Below are 17,948 nucleotides of genomic sequence, written 5' to 3'. Positions count from 1 at the left end.
TGAGTGCCGCTAGGGGTTAGTGACTCAAAAACCAAAAAAAAAGAAGTATTGAGCAGCTGGACGTGGATCCCAGGTGGCCTCAAGGTCTTCAGGGCTCTCTTCTTTATCAATCCCGCTGTCCCTCCAGTCCCAAGTGTCCCCTCTCCCATTTGGGAGTCTGCGGGGGCTGTTGACTGGCCCATTCTCTTACTGATGGGCCAGGTGTGCAAGAGGGTCAGGTTGCTCTTGTACTGACTACTGACAGGTGCTCTTTCCAAGGTGCTCCTGCAGCCCTGCAAGGGGAGGGATAGATGCACGTGACGTGTTTGTGTGGCTATTGGTCTGCTGTGACACATACATGCATCTTCTATAACCTGCCATATTTCTTCAACACCAGCTTCACTTTAATCCCTCCAGTCTCTGGATGTTGCCCTGCAAATTTCCCTGTAAATCCTTATAAGCTGTTTTTAAAAATCAAGTCTAGGGGCCAGAGCAATATTACAAATAGACAAGAGAGAGCGGCTGGAGTGATAACACAGCGGTAGGGTGTTTACCTTGCATGTGGCTGACCAGGGATGAACCCGGGTTCAATCCTTGGCATTCCATATGATCCCCCAAGCCAGCCAGGAGCAACTTCTTTTTTTGTTTGTTTGTTTGTTTTTGGGCCACACACGGCGGTTCTCAGGGGTTACTCCTGGCTGTTTGCTCAGAAATAGCTCCTGGCAGGCACCGGGGACCATATGGGACACCGGGATTCAAACCAACCACCTTTGGTCCTGGATTGGCTGCTTGCAAGGCAAAAACCGCTGTGCTATCTCTCCGGGCCCCAGGAGCAACTTCTGAGCACAGAGCCAGGAGTAACCTCTGAGCACTGATGGGTATAGCCCAAAAAACAAACAAACAAAAAACAAATAGACAAGATAAAAAACCAAGGCCAGGAAGGGTTGGAACACACTCAGAATGAGATAGTGGCAAAGGCAGGGTTCTGACACTAGACCGCATGGATCTCATAAGGCTAGGAAAAGGGAAGTGGAGTGTAGACAGAGAGGAGCCCAAGGAAGAAGAAGGTCCCTGCCGCTGACACTCAGCAACTCAGAGAGCCCAGACTTGGTTGACATGATGTGGCACGCCTGGTTGCCTCCATACCTGTGCCAAGGTACACCTGGCACAGAGCAGACTCGCCACCCTTGTAGGAAAGGAACCTGGAGACCCGGCAAAGCAAACTGAGTTAGGAGGCTGCCTTAGTGGCTCCCACCCCTCCTCTGTCCCAGCTCCCACACTGTGCAGATGGCCAATTGCTGTCCCTTGTAGCTGACAGCTGCCTTGGCCCCGCGCCCTGCCTCCCCCAGCCCAGGAAGGGGCCAGGTCACAGGGAAGCCACAGTGATGGATGGGCGGTGGGGCTCTGGCGCTGGAGAGGAGCACACAGGATGTTACTTGTGAGAGGCGCCTTTTCTGGCTGTTCCCAGCCCCTCCCTCCCGCCCAGGGCTCCCACAGCCACTGCCTCAGACCAGACCGGCCTGTGCCCGACCCCCTTGCTGGTTCCCAGCTGGACTGGCTGATGGGGACGGGGTCAGGATGGAATGTGGGCAGGAGCAGCCAGAGACAGTGGCCTGTGAGGTGGCACCGTAGTGCTCCCACCCTCACTCAGGCTCATCCCCGAACATGAGGCTTGAGAGACAGACAGTGCCTGGGAAGGGGGCTGGAGCCTCCCACCACAGTGCCTGAACCCTGAAGCCAGAATGACACTGGACTCAGGGCTTCCTGCTCATGGACTTCGTCTCCCCGTGTGTGGGAAAGGGGTGGCCATAGAACCCCTTCACCATTTCAAGTGACCATGTTGGTCTATACATACACAGACACACATTGATGCACAGACACAGAAATACAGAGACAGACATACACACACAAGAGAACTTGTGTCCCTTGGCAGGATGGCCTGGTGTGTGGGGTCCTCGGTCACCCAACTGGTGTCCTGTGACAGAGGGAGATGAAGATGATGGTAGGGGGAGGTGGGGGCTCCCCTCCTCCCAGGTGTGCACCCCCATCCATATCTCTGGGCCCATGTAGCCTTGGAACATGGCCTGGCTCCGCCCAGCCCTGCCCCTGCCCGCTCACCAGAGGTGGCCCCCAGCCCTGGGTGGGGGGGACTCCCAGACAGCGGCCTGGCCATATAAGGACAAGGCCTGGCCAGAACAGACCAGGACTGTTTATTCTCTCTTTCCAGCCTCCGGAGATCACTGACAGAGGCAGGTTCCGGGGCTCAGCGCTGCTTCGGCAGCCCTGAGTCCCAGCACCAGCCCTGCAGCCCTAGGAAGGCTGGACCCGGGACTCGGCCTCCAGCACTGGGCAGGAGGAGCCTTGGCGGAAGGAGAAGCGGCTGAGCCAGCTGGTGACAGAATCTGGGTGGAGACTGAAGACCTGGCAGGAGGCACCTCTTAAGAGTAAGTGGAAGAGTAGCATGAGCCCTTCTTAGCCCCTTTTGTGTTGGGCCCTGTGGTAGGGCCAGTGTTGTTGGTCTGTCCTTCAGACTCACAGGAAGAGTTCTGAAGTCAGAGAGAGAGGCATTCACCCTCCTTATCTCACTCTCCAACCTCCCGGTCTTCCAGAAACCCTCAGAACTGCCCTCAGAGTCAGTTCATTTCTAAGCCCTTTAATATCCTTTGTTGAGATGCTCTTTATCACCTGGCAGGAGCGTTTCCGCTTTTCCTTTCCATTTTAGCTGTTTCCCCTCCAGAGCTTGCCACAGCAGGTCTGTACAGCTCCCCTCAACATCCTGGATTTGCTGCTCCAACCAGCCAGTGACTGGGGCTGCCCAACCTGGACAACTGGGAAGCAGACTAGGACAAGGGCAGAGAAGAAGCCAATGAGCAGGGAGCTTAGGCTGATTCTTAGATCAAGGCTGAAAAAATGCTGAGACACCATGAAAATACCGAAGAGTACTGCCATCAGCATTGTGCCACTTTTCCTAGATACGAATATCACCTTGGTGGCCGGAGAGAGAGAGCCTCACATGCTTTGCGTGGGGGAGGCCTGGGCTTCACCCCAGACACCAGTTGGTCTCCATCTTCACCCCACTCTCAGCACCTCTCTCCCAGCACCACCAGTTGTGGCTACAAAACAACAAACACAAATGTCAGTTCAGACAGAGGCCATCTCTCGTTTAGTCAGAGACGTCCCCAGCTGAAGGAGGCTCCCTCCTGCCCCTTTCTGACCCTTCACTGAGGTAAAAAGCTCTCTTGGCTCTTTAAGATTACAGACTCAGAAGAGTGTTCTGGGAATACCCTCACTGCCCTCCCTGCCTTAGGCGCTGTTCTCTCCCCTCATCCTGCTGACACCCTCTCCAGAAGCAGCAGCTGTTCTGAGTCACAGGGACCACTTCCCTCACCACTGTCCCTAGAGATGCTTTGTTGTTTTTGCCAGGTACACAATCAGAAGCTTTGATTTACTTTACTGTGTGTGTGGTGCCAGGGATGGAATCCAGGGCTTCATGTGTGCAAAGAATATGCTTTGCCACCAAGATCTGTCCCTAGACAATATTTTAAAATTTAATGTTAACTTTTGTTTGTTTGTTTTGGGCCACACCCGGCGTTGCTCATGGGTTACTCCTGGCTGTCTGCTCAGAAATAGTTCCTGGCAGGCACGGGGGACCATGTGGGACACCGGGATTTGAACCAACCACCTTTGGTCCTGGATCGGCTGCTTGCAAGGCAAACGCCGCTCTGCTATCTCTCCGGGCCCTTAATGTTACCTTTTATGCTTACGCACAAATAGCTGTTATAAATGGAAAGCTAACCCTACCCATGAGGAGAGGTCAAGGTAAGCCCAAACTAGGCTGATTTCCTTGACTTTAGGCTTTATTCTCCACCCCCACCCCAGCTGCAGGTATTAAAGTCAAATTGGCAGGGATTGTATTACCCTCCCCTCCAAAGGTAGAGTAGAGGCCCCAAGTATCCCCAAAGCACCATCCACCTTGCCACACCTAAGGTAGAGAAGTGAAAGAGCCCTAAAAAGGGTCAGGGCTTGGCTTCCCAGATGCTTCCAGAAACCAGCCTTGGTCCCTATGCAGCCTTCCGAGACATGAAACCCAAGATCCAGGTTGGAGTAGGACCTGACTCCTGAAGAGATTTTTCTCAGAAAGGGGCTCTCCCTCTCAGAGGCCCTGTGGACACACTCCCCAAGTGCACAACAAAGGAAATCCCTGTCCACTGTCCCATTTCAGAGGGGACATCAAATTTTATGGGGGCCTTACAAGAAATTACACTTCCCCTCATCCCTTGGACATCCCCCAAATGCAGCAAGGCCACCAAACTTGGGCCTCTAACAAAGGGGCATGGTTGTCAGGGTGCCAGGGGGTGCCCAGATTTTTGATAAAATAAAAGAGAGGTTACCAGAAATGCCTCCTTAATCTCAAGAGGAAAAGGTTCCATACTGCTGGGATTTGACCTCTGAACTCCTGCGTACTGCCACCACTTCACAAAGAAGAGGATAAACCCATCGTGTCCCCTATTAGGAATCCACTTAATACACCCCAGACCACCATCAGGTACAAAACCCCAGAAGTCCGGAAGTCTGGCAACACCCACACCACTGCCATCAGCTAACTTGATGTGGGATCTACAGGTGAGACCCAGGTAAAGGGCCTAAGAGATAGTACAGCTCCTCTGGGGATCCTTGGACATAAGGTCCCCTAGGACTACCAGTAGTAAACCCTGATGGCTGAGCCAGGAGTGGGCCCAGAGCACCACAAGGTGTGGTCCCAAAACAAGATAAATTGCGGCCCTGTGGCAGAGAGCAATGTCTAAGGTGTGAAGATGAAGGACCTGGTCCAGTCATTCCAGGCCTATTGGGCCTCTGCTCTCAGTAGTGAGCACAACCCACAGATCCCTTCCCTCAAGGGTAGCCATAAACCAAAGTGCTCACCTAGTGGGGAAAAGAAAGGACTAGGAGAGGGTGGGTGTCCTAAGGATGAACAGGAGAGCTTCCCAGAAGAAGTGGCCAATTGAGCCATCTCAATTGCCTCAAAGAGGAGTCAAGGGCAGTGGGGCAGGGCTCCTCAAAGGAATAGAAGGTCAAGGCAATGGACCACGGGGAGGCCCATTGGGACATGCGAAGTCACCTTTGAGGAGGGCAGAAGTTCCTTTTAATTAATTACAAGCAGGGCTGGAGAGATAGCATGGAAGTAAGGTGTTTGCCTTGGATGCAAAAGGTCAGTGGTTTGAATCCCAGCATCCCCAAGCCTGCCAGGAACGATTTCTGAGCGTGGAGCCAGGAGTAACCCCTGAGCGCTGCTGGGTGTGACCCAAAAACAAAAAAAAAAACCATAATAATAATTAATTACAAGCAAGGAGAAATAGAACAATACTTGCATTCTGAACAGCAACTGAGGGGATGTGTAATGCCAGAAGGTATGTGTGACTACTGTTGGACCAGGAGAGCCCAGCATAAAGGTGGAGCAAAGGTGACAGACAGATAGAGGGAGTCCTATGAGAGAGGAGTAGGTTAGATCCCTGGCACTATACGATCCTGTAAGCACTGAGGGAAGAGCATCCCCTGAGCACTCTTGGAGATGACTCAAAATTAAAATAAGTAAATGATAAGTGATTTTACTTTGGGGGCTGTTGATTTATGCCCAATGGTCTTTTAGAGCCACTCCTGGATCTGTGATTGGGAGTCACTCTATGTAGGAATCACACTAAAATGATTATGTGTAAGGCAAGTGCCTTAATCCCTTTATTTTCTTTCTCTCCAATGTCTCATTCCATATTCTAAATCAGTAGATTATGGCTGGGAAGATAATACAGGGATCAGGTGCTTGCCTTGCACACAGCTACCAAGACTTGACCCCCAATCCCTAGCAAACATCTGATCCCCCAAAGTACACCAGAAGTGATCCCTGAGCACAGAGCCAGAAAGAAGCATTGCAGGGTATGGCCTAAGCAGTACTACTAATAATTATAAATTAATGGATTATACTTCAGTCAAGATATGGATTTAAAGGGCTCAAAAGATGACTCAAAGAGCTGAAGAGCACATACATCAGTAACCCTAACCCATCCTTGACACCACGTGGTTCCCAAGCACCACAAGGAGCCACCCCTAAACACTGAGCTAGTAACCCTTAAAGCAAAGGGAGACTTGGTCCCACAGGATTCAAGCCTAGGCTGGCCCGAGAAGCCCAGTGTGGGCGGTTGTGGGGGTGCAAGAGCTGGAATGATGCATGTGGGAACTCACTAACACCCCTCTCCTGCCTAGGGTAGTCTGCCAACAGGAGCACCTGCTTGTCTCCCAGCCTGGGGTGCAGTGCTGCATCTCTGGTCAGCTGGGAGTCTGAGATGAAGCACTGTAGCTCAGGAAGGGGGAAGCTATTCAACGATCTCAGCCTGCAGTGGGAAGAGCCAGGGACTGCTGGCACCAGGAAAGACATAGCACATCCTCACTGTCAGAACCATCTACTTCCTGCTGCCACCCTTGGCTTTGTGGAGCTGGGCACATCGCTTCCCCCAGCTATCGCAGGTTGTCCCTGGGACATTTGGGCATGGCAGCCAGCACCCCGTTTCTTGCCTCTGCTTCCCTTCAAAGCCCACCAGATGCCACCGGTCTGTTTGTTACAGTGAAGGTTCCTGACACATTCCAAGGCACCCTCGGAATCTCCAGACTGAGTCCTGGATGGCTCCTACTCATGAACGAGAGCAGAAACCACTCGTCACCACCACTGGAGAATTCCTAAAAAGTTCTTTCAGTCTTTCACACAAATCCCTAGCTTTCAATAAGTTTTCTCACTCTTGTAGTGCCTCAACCTGTTCCAGCATCTCCCAAGCGTCTGACCTCTCTCAGAGGCTGCAGAAAGGAAACAGAGGTAAATAGGCGAGTTGAGAACAATGTAATTAAAACCTTTCAACAAAGGTGGACAGTGGGCAACATTGCTAACCATGTTACAGATATGCTATAGATGACCAAGCTGAGACTGGTTACTCCACCAAGCTCATACCTGGATGATGTTGAGCTGGGGTTGTAGCTTGAGCTGGCTGTCTTCAAAATTGTTTTCTTTGGGGGGGTCACACCTGGCAGTGCTCAGGGGGTCCTCCTGGCTCTACGCTCAGAAGTTGGTCCTGGCAGGCTCTGGAGACCATATAGGATGCTGGGATTCAAGCCACTGTCCTTCTGCATGCAAAGCAAATGTCCTACCTCTATACTATCTCTCTGGCCACAGAATTGTTTTCTTATCTACTAAATGGAAGTTTAAAAACAAGCATGGATGAACAGAAGGGAAGGGGAGCATTGTATATCATGTGGAAATATTTTATTTACAGCCTTGGTTCACCCTTTGCAGAGAACTACATATTTCCCATTCTAACCCCTGCCCCTGCACCCCTTTGCCCCAAAGTTACAGTTCTGTCCTTTATCCAGTTGGTCTTATAGCATAGGACCCTATATTGCTGTTGAAAGAAGCCAAGGCAAAGGGATTTGATGGTGATCACCAGCAGGAAACAGTGGAACAGGGGCCTGGGGACCAGATCTGCCCAGTTGGTTTCTCCATCATCCTTCCCTCTGGCTGGAGACTGCAGAGGACCCTCCGAGCTGCAAAGGACCATGGCAGTCCTAGGGCAGAACCAGGCATATAGGCCTCAAATCAAGAGCATGGCTCTGATTCCCATCAGGGACTTCCCAGGGCACTTGAAGTTGCAGTCAGACCTCCAAGAGCCAGGGCCACAGCCTGTGAGCCACGCACCAGGAGTGGCTGAAGGCAGAAGAGCTCGCTGGCCCTGCAGGATGAGGCTGCTGTCTCCCACCTTGTCCTCAAGGTCCAGTTTTCCCAGGAATCCCTTACATGCTAAGGTGGGGATTCCTGGAAATACTGTTCTTGAGGTCATGGTTTGACAACGGGCCCTACCTTCCTCCCCAAGTTGTCCCCATGGGGCCTCAGCTCCAGCTGGAGGATGGACGAAAGACTCGAGGTAAGGGGGGTAAGGACAGTATGTGCTTTGACCTTTAAGCTGCTTTTTTCTCCCCTCACCCATTTTGTCCACTTTGTAACATTCCTGGGAGGCTGAGCGTGGGAATGTCCTCACTGTTCTCCCCTTGGGAAATGTGTCCTGGTGATTAGCAAAGCAATAACTGAACCAGAACCTAAGGACACAGGCTCCAGCCCACTGCCCAGGACATTCTATGACATCTGTATTATTGATAAATTTATAATCCACAGGGATCCTTTTGGGGAGTGAGGGCTGTTGAATCAGGTAGGTAAACTCAAAAACGTAGGTCTTAGCCGGATTTGGAAATCAACCACAAAAAAATGATCATATTGTTCATGGAGAGGAGATTGAAAGACTCAGAGTGCCCTCTGGTGGCATCGCCTGCTTTCTCCCATGTGAGGACTATAGGACCCCACCATTCCAGCCCCCACCACACCTACAGCCTTTTGCCTTTCGTCACTTTTGAGCCACTTCATTCCTTAGCCCCATTCGTCATCTCACCACTGAGATGCTGCCATGACCTATCCTCCCAATCCAGCCGGACTGTTTTCTCAAAGCTCCCCACCCCTGCCACCAAAGGCCAGAGAAATGGAGTCAGGCGAGGCTCAGAGAAATGGAGTCACCCTGAGAGCAAAAGGTGTACTCAGGACTGATTTTAGTTCAGTGGTCAAAGGCAATTTTTCAGGCAAATGCCACCGTGGCTCTGTGACAGAGGTCCTGCCTCCCATGTGGTAGAATCTTTACTTTGAAGTTGAGGCTCATCTGCCCAGGGATGTGGGCTGTCCTCCTACCTGGTCACATTATGAGACACATACCTCATACACAGAGGCTGGGGTGGGCTTGCAAAGGCATCCAATAATAGCTATAGTATCAGTAGCAGCAGTTTCACTGTGACATTTTCATTTGCTCACTCATAGACACTCCCGAGTTTCTCCTCCCATGCAGTGAGGTAGGGCCTGACTTTATGCCAGTGCACAGACCAAGAGCTCAGAGATGTCAGACTTGAGGTTGTGTGGCTAAGGGATGAAACTAGGATTAAATAAAGTGATTCACTCTTTCACCTCTGCAAGCAGGAGTCTGCCCCTGCTGCCTGCTTCTAGTTTAGTCTGACTGACCTTCCTAGGGACAAGGTCAAACAAGCCTTCGAGGGTCCCATATGATCCCTCCTATGTACCCTGATAAATAAAGAGCTCAAACCCCAAACCTGTGTCCTCTTTCTTCTGGGGGGTCATGTGCAAAAGGTGAGGAAGAGATAGAAAAGAGCCTATCTCAGCTCTTAGGCTGCCCTGACAGAGCAGTTCAGACAGGAAAAAGGCACCCCCATAGAGACCTGGAGTCAGAAGTCCAGATGAGCCATCTTCCTGCCCTTTGCTTGCTCCCTGGGCCTCTGTCTTTGTCTTCTTTCAGGGTCTGCCTCCTCCATTTGCCTCACTCAGTGAGTCTGTCCTTCGCCAACAGCCCATCCTACCAGACTAGACCCACCCTTAGGGCCTCATTTCATCTGACCTGCCTGTGACAAGACCCATTGCACATCGAGTCACACTACAAGCTTCCGAGGGTGAAGCTGCCATGCTATGTGGGGTAAGGGGTTAGGGTGTTTCCCCATGAGTCCATTAGGAAGGTCAAGGGGCCTCTCCTGTCCATCCTCTGCCGAGATGTAATCAGTCAAACAGCACAGATGAGACCTGAGACCTGAGCCTGGTTCCCAGTGAACTCTACCGCAGACCTTGTGGCCAACACCTAAATAAACACCATGATCCTCTCAGCTCAGTTTCATTTTGAGAGAAAAACAACAAAATTTCCCTGTCATGGGTCGGGCGGTGGCGCTAAAGGTAAGGTGCCTGCCTTGCCTGCGCTAGCCTTGGACGGACCGCGGTTCGACCCCCCCGTGTCCCATATGGTCCCCCAAGCCAGGAGCGACTTCTGAGCGCATAGCCAGGAGTAACCCCTGAGCGTTACCGGGTGTGGCCCAAAAACCAAAAAAAAAAAAAAAAATTTCCCTGTCACATGACTCCTGGTGCAAGGGTCTGCCCACCTATCCTGCGCAGGAAGAAGCAGGGAAGAAGGCTAGTGCCTGTACCTCTCCAGGAGTCCCAGTCTCACGTTCCATTCCTGCTCACTGTTGCCTCAGGACCCAGACAGGCTCCAGGCCCCCTTGAAGTCCATACAGGCCTGTCCTGACTCCCTTAGGCTCCTTATCACTAGTGAGGAAAAGGCTTCTTTTTTTTTTTTTTTTTCTTTTTTGTTTTTGGGTCACACCCGGCAGCACTCAGGGATTACTCCTGGCTCCATGCTCAGAAATCGCTCCTGGCAGGCTCAGGGGACCATATGGGATGCCGGGATTCGAACCGATGACCTTCTGCATGCAAGGCAAATGCCTTACCTCCCTGCTATCTCTCCAGCCCCGAGAACAAGGCTTCTTATCCCATACACAGGATCCTGGCTGTGGTTTGGGATTCCCCAGCCAAGAGCTGAACAATCCTTAGGCTGCAGGCTGACTGGTAACAGGGAGAGGGCCTCTGGCAATGTGGATTTAAAAAGTCATTGTGTCAGGGCAGGAGAGATAACATGGAGGTAAGGTATTTGCCTTTCATGCAGACGGTCATCAGTTCAAATTCCAGTGTCCCTTATGGTCCCCCGTGCCTGCCAGGAGCAATTTCTGAGCATGGAGCCAGGAGTATCCCCTGAGCACTGCCGGGTGTGTCCCAAAAACCACAAAAAAATAAATAAATAAATAAATAAATAAAAGTAATTGTGTCTCCAAAGTAAACCAATGAAGGCCTAGTGATTGGCCTTGGTTAAATGTTTCACAAAAAAGTTTATAAAGAGGGCCCCTGCATTAGCTTAGCAGGTAAGTTAGTTGCCTTGCATGCGACTGACCTGGGTTCAATTCCTGGCATCCCATATGGTCCCACAAGTCTGCACAGAGCCAGGAGTTACCATCAAGCACAGCCAGGTGTGGCCCATAAACCAAAAATTAAAAAATGTTTTCGAAGGTCCCACTGTGTACCAAGCTGTTTCTGATTCTGCAGTAGACAGATGGCCAGATCTCAGGTCTGATGATCAAACAATCAGAAAGTAGACAGGCACAAGGCAGAAGCCAACCAATGTCAGGGCAAGAGAGTGGTACAGTGTGACCAGTACAGAGAGAAAGTAAACAGGGTGTCCCATTTGTTAGGGTGGAGCTATTTTAGACAAGGGGTTAGGAGTGCCTGAGAGGCTAGCAATATTGAGATTTAATGACCAGAAGACAGTAGGAACTAAAGGGTCTGAGAGCCAGTAGTGTTAAGCCCTGGAGAGTAAATTAATAAAGGACCTTCCTGTGTAGTAACAGGCTGGGGCAGATGAGACTGACCTGTCAGACTCACACTCAAATGCACTGGAGGGTCAGAGAGGTAGGTCACTCACCCTGCATACAGCTGGCCCAGTTGCAATCCCTGGCATCCCTAGGTCTCCTGAGCCCCGCCAGAACTGATCCCTGAGCACAGAGCCCTTAGGAAGAAGCCTTAAGCATCACTAGATATGGCCCTAGAGCAGAACAAACAAACAGCAAATGTGGTCTTGTCACCTCAGTCTTGAGTATATGTCATTTAGGTCCATGGCTGGGCTGCCTAATGAGCACATATATGGCTTAGCCACAGAAATGTGTCCACTCCAGCACCAAAGGCAGCAGCTCCCTTACAAAGGCACTTAGAGACCCTTCAAAAGCCTTTGTGAAGAAAGGACTATAGAGATGATGTCCTACATCTCAAGATCCTTCACTTAACTATGTCTGCAAAGACCCTTTTCCTAACTAAGTGAACGTGCACAGATGCAGAAGTTGGGGGATAGGGCACCATCCACCATCAAAATATTAACAAAGAGAAAAATGAATATTTAAAATGGATCCTGGTAGGTCAGGAGAGGTAGTACAGCAGGTAAGGCACTTGCCTTGTATATGGCCCATTCGAATTAGAGCCCCAGCTAGCCATCCCTTTATGGTTCCCCGGAGCCTCTAGGAATGATTCTGCAGTGCAGAGCAGGAATAACCCCAGAATATGAATGGCTAGGCCACCCCCAGCCCAAAACTATGGGTTGTGAGGCCAGAGAGACAGTATGGGGGAAAGGCACTAGCAGCCTCATTTTTTTTCTTTTTGGTTTTGATGTCACATTCAGCAGTGCTCAGGGGTTCCTCCTGGCTCTATGCTCAGAAATCGCTCCTGGAAGGCTCGGGGGACCATATGGGATGCTGGGATTCAAACCACTGTCCTTCTGCATGCAAGGCAAATGCCTTACCTCCATGCTATCTCGCCGGCCCTGCAGCCCCATTTTTGATCAGATGAATAGATGTTCAGGGGCAACAGAAAGAGCTCAAAGGACTGAGCATGTGCTTTGCATGTGGAGGCCCAAGTTCAGTCCCTACAACCATGTTGTCTGCTGAGCACTACTGGGAGTTACCCCAAGCATCCACCTTCTCCCAGTTTGGGGGAAAGGATCCTCCATCCATATGTGAGACAGCTCCCACCACCCCAGGGCTCGTGCCATGAGGAGTCAGTGCTGCCATTTACCATCAGCCCATCTTCAGAGGCAGAAAAGGAGCCCTGGGAGGTTACTTATGCTGCACAGTCACCCAGGCAGAACCAAGCAATGAGCATTTGTGTCTCTCAGCCCTCTGGGGACTGCTGTTTAGTGTGGTGAGAGGAAATGCGGCCAGTCTGGGAGCAAGCTCGGAACTGAAGGTGGTGAGAGAGGCACGTTCTGCCATGCTGCATGCCTTTGAACCGTATTCCAGGATCAAGACATGTTAACTTAAACATGCATGCCTCTGCACCAAGAAAAATCTGGAAGCAAGGTGTCCAAAGTGGGACATGCAAGAGCACATGAAACCATCTACCTTCTATACATCATTGTCTGGGGGCCATTTGAGCTTTATACAGAAACATCTACTGCTCTGGGAGACTGAGAAAGAGAAGGAGGGGAGCAGGAGGGAAGGTGGCTGGCTCAGACAGCTTCCAACAGAATCCGGCTGCCTCCTGAGCCCCTTGCCAATCCCCTAGCCCTGCCACCCTCCTTAAACACATCCTGACCAGAAAAACCTGGCCTGGACCTCTCCCTGTGTCTAAACTAGGCCAGCACAGACCCACAGGACCACACCACGCTCCTCCTTCTTCTCCTTCAGCTTTGTGACTGAACCTCCCTGTAGGACCAGATTCTCCAGCCCATCTTATACATGCATGTGCTGAGGCTCAGGTGCTCAACTGCTTGCCCAAAGTCACCTGCCAGTGTGGGACTGTGCCAGTCCTCAAACCCAGGCCAGGCCCCTCTGCGGTGGCATCATATAATCATGTCATATCAGGAACTAGCAGCGTCAGTCTACCTGTTGAATCCCATCGTGCTGCCGGAAAGAGCTGCAAAATGTCTCCCTAGTGTGCAACCATGCTCTGAGACAGCCCTGGGCTGGGCCTGAGTGGACACAAAAGCTTTGGCTAGATAAGGAGGAAGGAGGGGTGGGAGTAGGGGGATGTGGAACAGGCCAAGCCTTCAACTCAGAGCAACGAATGAGTGAGCGTGGACTGCCTCTGATCCCAGCAAACGAATGAGTATCCCGGGCCTCAGTTCTCTCATGTGGAAAGGACATTAGAGTTCCACTGCTTGCAGTGGTTTCAAGGTGGACATGAGGAATCACAGTGGGGCTCATATGCAATGATGTGCTAAGCAAATGCTTCTTCTTAGCTGGAGTTAGTTGGTGCGCAAACCCACTCAGGTCCGTGGCTGAACTCTGCCTGGGCCCAACCTGGGCTGAGCACTAAGGACAGAGAGTAAATCAGGGCAGCACTTACCCTCTTGCGAGTTCTGTTCTTTTTTTTTTTTTTTTTTTTTTTTGGTTTTTTTGGGTCACACCTGGCGGTGCTCAGGGGTTACTCCTGGCTGTCTGCTCAGAAGTAGCTCCTGGCAGGCACGGGGGACCATATGGGACACCGGGATTTGAACCAACCACCTTAGGTCCTGGATTGCAAACGCCGCTGTGCTATCTCTCCGGGCCCGAGTTCTGTTCTTTTCAGGGAAAGAAACCTGCCTTCTTTTTTTTGTTTGTTTTTGTTTTTGTTTTTGGGCCACACCCAGTGACGCTCAGGGGTTACTCCTGGCTATGCACTCAGAAGTCGCTCCTGGCTTGGGGGACCATATGGGACGCTGGGGGATCGAACCTCGGTCCGTCCTAGGCTAGCTCAGGCAAGGCAGGCACCTTACCTCTAGTGCCACCGCCCAGCCCCGAAACCCGCCTTCTTGTGGTGCTGTAGCCTTGGTTGGGATTTTGAGGGAGGCCTGAACTGTCTGTGGTCTGGAACCAAGAGGGTGTCAGAGCAAGGTTGTCCCAGGCATAACAGTTAGGAAGGGACCCACAGCATCTGCAACCTATGGACCCCCTAGGGCAGGGGAAAAATGACAGAAGCTTGGGGACATGGGGTGAGGACTAAGAGAGCTGCACTTTGTTTGACCTGGGGATGGAGGTGGACTGGGAAGGCTGCACAGAAGGCGGGTGAGGCACGCAGTCCAGAGGAGGCTTGGAGAGGACCCCGCTGAGATGCAAGCAAGGGCAGAGTTAAGGGGTTTTGAGGCACAAGCTCATCACTGAGATTGCTATTCTTGGCTTCTTCCTACTGCTCTGTTCCCCCTTTCTGCACCAAGCAACTAAAACTGGGGTGCAAGCTGCCATTGTCTGAGGGCCCTAGAAGGAGCCCAATGAAGACCGTGCAATTTCAGGGCCACAAGGGCAGCTTCCAGTATCTGGAGACACAAGCCAGGTCCAAGATATGCTCCATGATCCATCTGGGGAGTCAGGGATGTCCAGAACTGCATCCTGGCACCCCTATGCTTTGCCATGTCTCAGTCTGTCAGGGGTACCAAAAATGTGGAGGATGCAGGGAATGGAGTGGAGGGTAGCCTCCAACCCCGCACAGCCCTCACCCCTCCAACTCCCCACTGCACCCAGAGTGTGTTCCCCATCCTCTCTGCCCATCATGGAACCAGCAAATCACATGTTCCAGGAGCAGCCTGGATGGCCCCAGGCAGAGGTGGGCTGAGTTCCCACGAAGCCATGAAGCCCACCTCCAGGTTGACCCAGATCCTATTTCCCCTGAGGCAGCCTAGTCACCAGAGAAAGCTTGACTGCTTCGGATAAATCCAGGACACAAGCACTGATGAAGCCAGCACAGACAAAACTCCAAGACTTTTCTGGGTGTAGTATTGTCCTGAGTGACCCCTGACTAGAACCCAAACCAGTCCCCTTCCTGAAGGTATTGACTGCAACCTGCTTCGGGGACTGAGATGCTCTCAAAGGGCTAGTGTGGCACCCAGGGCGTCCTGAGCATCTGGGCCTCAAGCCAGTCTTCAGCCAGCAGAGGACAGCAGAGCACGCTCCAGCTGTGACAAGGTCCTCCGCAGCCCAGCCACCAGCGTGACCTTGGCGGGCCTCGGGGACAGGGGTGGCCGACCGTGGATTTCAGCAGTGCAGCCATCAGGGAAGTTTCGTGGAAGCCCTGGCATCAACATTCTTTCGGGCCAGGAGCCAGCTGCCAACACCCTAACTCTCCAGCACAGGGAGGAACCAGCCATGGACTGGCCCAGGGCCCAGGGCAGGGGATGCCAGCTGTGTACTCTGCAGGAAAGGAGGCGGAGGAGACCAACGGGAGGGGAGAGTCTGGAACCACCTAGCAGGCAGGCTGCAAGTCCTAGGAGCTGTTGCTGTCGCTCTCTGCAGGGTCTTTGACTAGAACCAGACTGCCACCCATGACACTCAGCTCTAAGTACACAAACTCTTACTGACTCACTAGCTCACAATGACACACACTTCCGGGCCAGATCATGAGTTTCACACTAAAACACTGAGCTCATGACAGGACAGAACAAGGGTCAAGACAAGGTTCATCCCCTTCATTCCTGGCACTTCCTGAGCACCGCCAGGAGCGACCCCTGTCACATGACTGGGAGGAGCAAGCTCTGAGCACCACCGGAGGTGTTCCCCAAAACTAAAAGAATACGTAACTGAGTACAATGCCCAGCTCCATAAAAACATGTCCATTTCACAGCACATTCACTAATACTGTGGACACACATTCACACTCAGATTTTTGCATGCTTTGTTGGGGGGCAGGTTTGTTTGTGGGTTCCCTGCCTAGTCCTGTGTTCAGGGGTCACTCCTGGCTGTGCTGGGTTCCATGTGGTGCTGGGGATCTAATTGCAGTTGTTGCAGAGCACCCCAGAGCCTGCACTGTCTCTCTGATTCCCGGTTCACTCTTCTTTTTTATTTTTCTCCTTAGTTTTGGTTTTGGGGTCACACCTGGCAGTGCTCAGGGTTTGCTCCTGACTCTGTGCTCAGGGAACCATAAGTGCTGTACTATTTCTCTGGTCCCCATTCACCCCTTGAACCACACCTCTTTATTTCACACAACTTTATGGCCATCCTTAGTCACGTCCACACACATTCACAATCACACCAGCTCACTGGTGGAGCCAAGTGGGAACTGTCAGCTCTGTTCCCTCTTCAGAGGTTCCAGAGACTCTCCCAGCCCTCAGGCATTCGTGATCCACTGTCTCCCACCTGTGTTTGCCAGAAGGACTCGTGAAGGTGATTGAAACCCTAGATGAAAGGGGCACAGCACTAGGAAAGAAAGCAGAAGGGTGGAAGAGACAGCCAGTTATCTGCTTCTCCCTTCCTGTCAGCCTATCCCACTCACCCTGGTGTCAGGGGCCCCTGCCTCCCACTCCTTCTCTCCTGTTTCTCCAAGTGGCTGACTGCCACTTGAGCCACCATCTTGTCGGGGGCCAGACCTATAGGGCAGGGTGCTTGCCTTGCAGGCACTAACCAGGTTCAATCCTCAGGACATACAGCTCTGACAGTAAGACAAGCCAAAACAGATTGCTTAGCACAGCAGTTTCTTCCCTCTTGTGATTTTGAGTGCCAGACTTGATGGGTCTTTCACACTCAACTGGATGAATGCCTCCACTGTGAGAACAGGGACATCTAGGAGGACCAGGCCTGCCTTCCCACTGGTGTTGTGAGCAGAGGAACCGTATATGCACCCCTGGCCGTGAGAGAGAAAAGCAGATGCTTGCAGATCCAGGCTAGGACTAGGGCAGCACCTTTGAAACCACTTTCTGTTGATCAAAGCCAAGAGTCACAATTTAAAAGGAGGAAAAGAATGCTAAAGAGAAAGCCTCTCCAGAGCACATGCTTTGTGTACTGGACACCTGGGTTTGATCCCCAGTACCATATCGTCCCTAGGCATACCCAGGGGTAATCCCCAAGCACTGAGCCAGGAATAGTCCTGAATGTCATTGGGTGTGGCCACACACATCTGTTCTGTGTCCTGCCTGGGCCTGCCCATCTCCAACCCAGGTGACTCACCCCAGCTCAATCTCTCTCCCAACTTCCCCCACTTGGAGCCTTGTGAGAAAAAACTGCAGTACTGATTTCTCACTCAAGCAATACATCAGGAACTGGGCCGTGATCACCAGCCATTGGAGAACTAAGAATGCTTCTAGGGCCAAGTGGCGCAGCAGTACAGCGTTTGCCTTGCATGTGGCTAACCTAGGACGGACTGTGGTTCAATCCCGTGGTGTCCCATATGGTCCCCCAAGCCAGGAGCAATTTCTGAGCACATAGCCAGGAGTAACCCTTGAGCATCAACTGGGCATGGCCCTAAAAAAAAAAAGACTGCTTCTAGATCTTCTTCTCCTCTGATTTATTAGGTCCCTGGGATGACCCAGTTCCTGTGTTCAATGAGAAATGGGAGTACGTATATGACTCTAGTGCAGACTTTGACCATGCTCCTCCCCAAAACTCCCTGCCTAAGGAAAGAGACAAACCTAATGAGTAAAATAAGCTAAAACTCTCAAGTTAAATGATAAAGTGGAAAAAAGATTTGGTTTCCAAGTGGAAAGTGTCATACTAAATATTCACAATATATACAAACATATTTTGACACATTTTTGTCTCTCTATTTATCTAGCTAT

Source organism: Suncus etruscus, chromosome 12, assembly GCF_024139225.1.
Source record: "Suncus etruscus isolate mSunEtr1 chromosome 12, mSunEtr1.pri.cur, whole genome shotgun sequence".
NCBI lineage: Eukaryota > Metazoa > Chordata > Mammalia > Eulipotyphla > Soricidae > Suncus > Suncus etruscus.
This window is presented reverse-complemented; position numbering follows the sequence as displayed.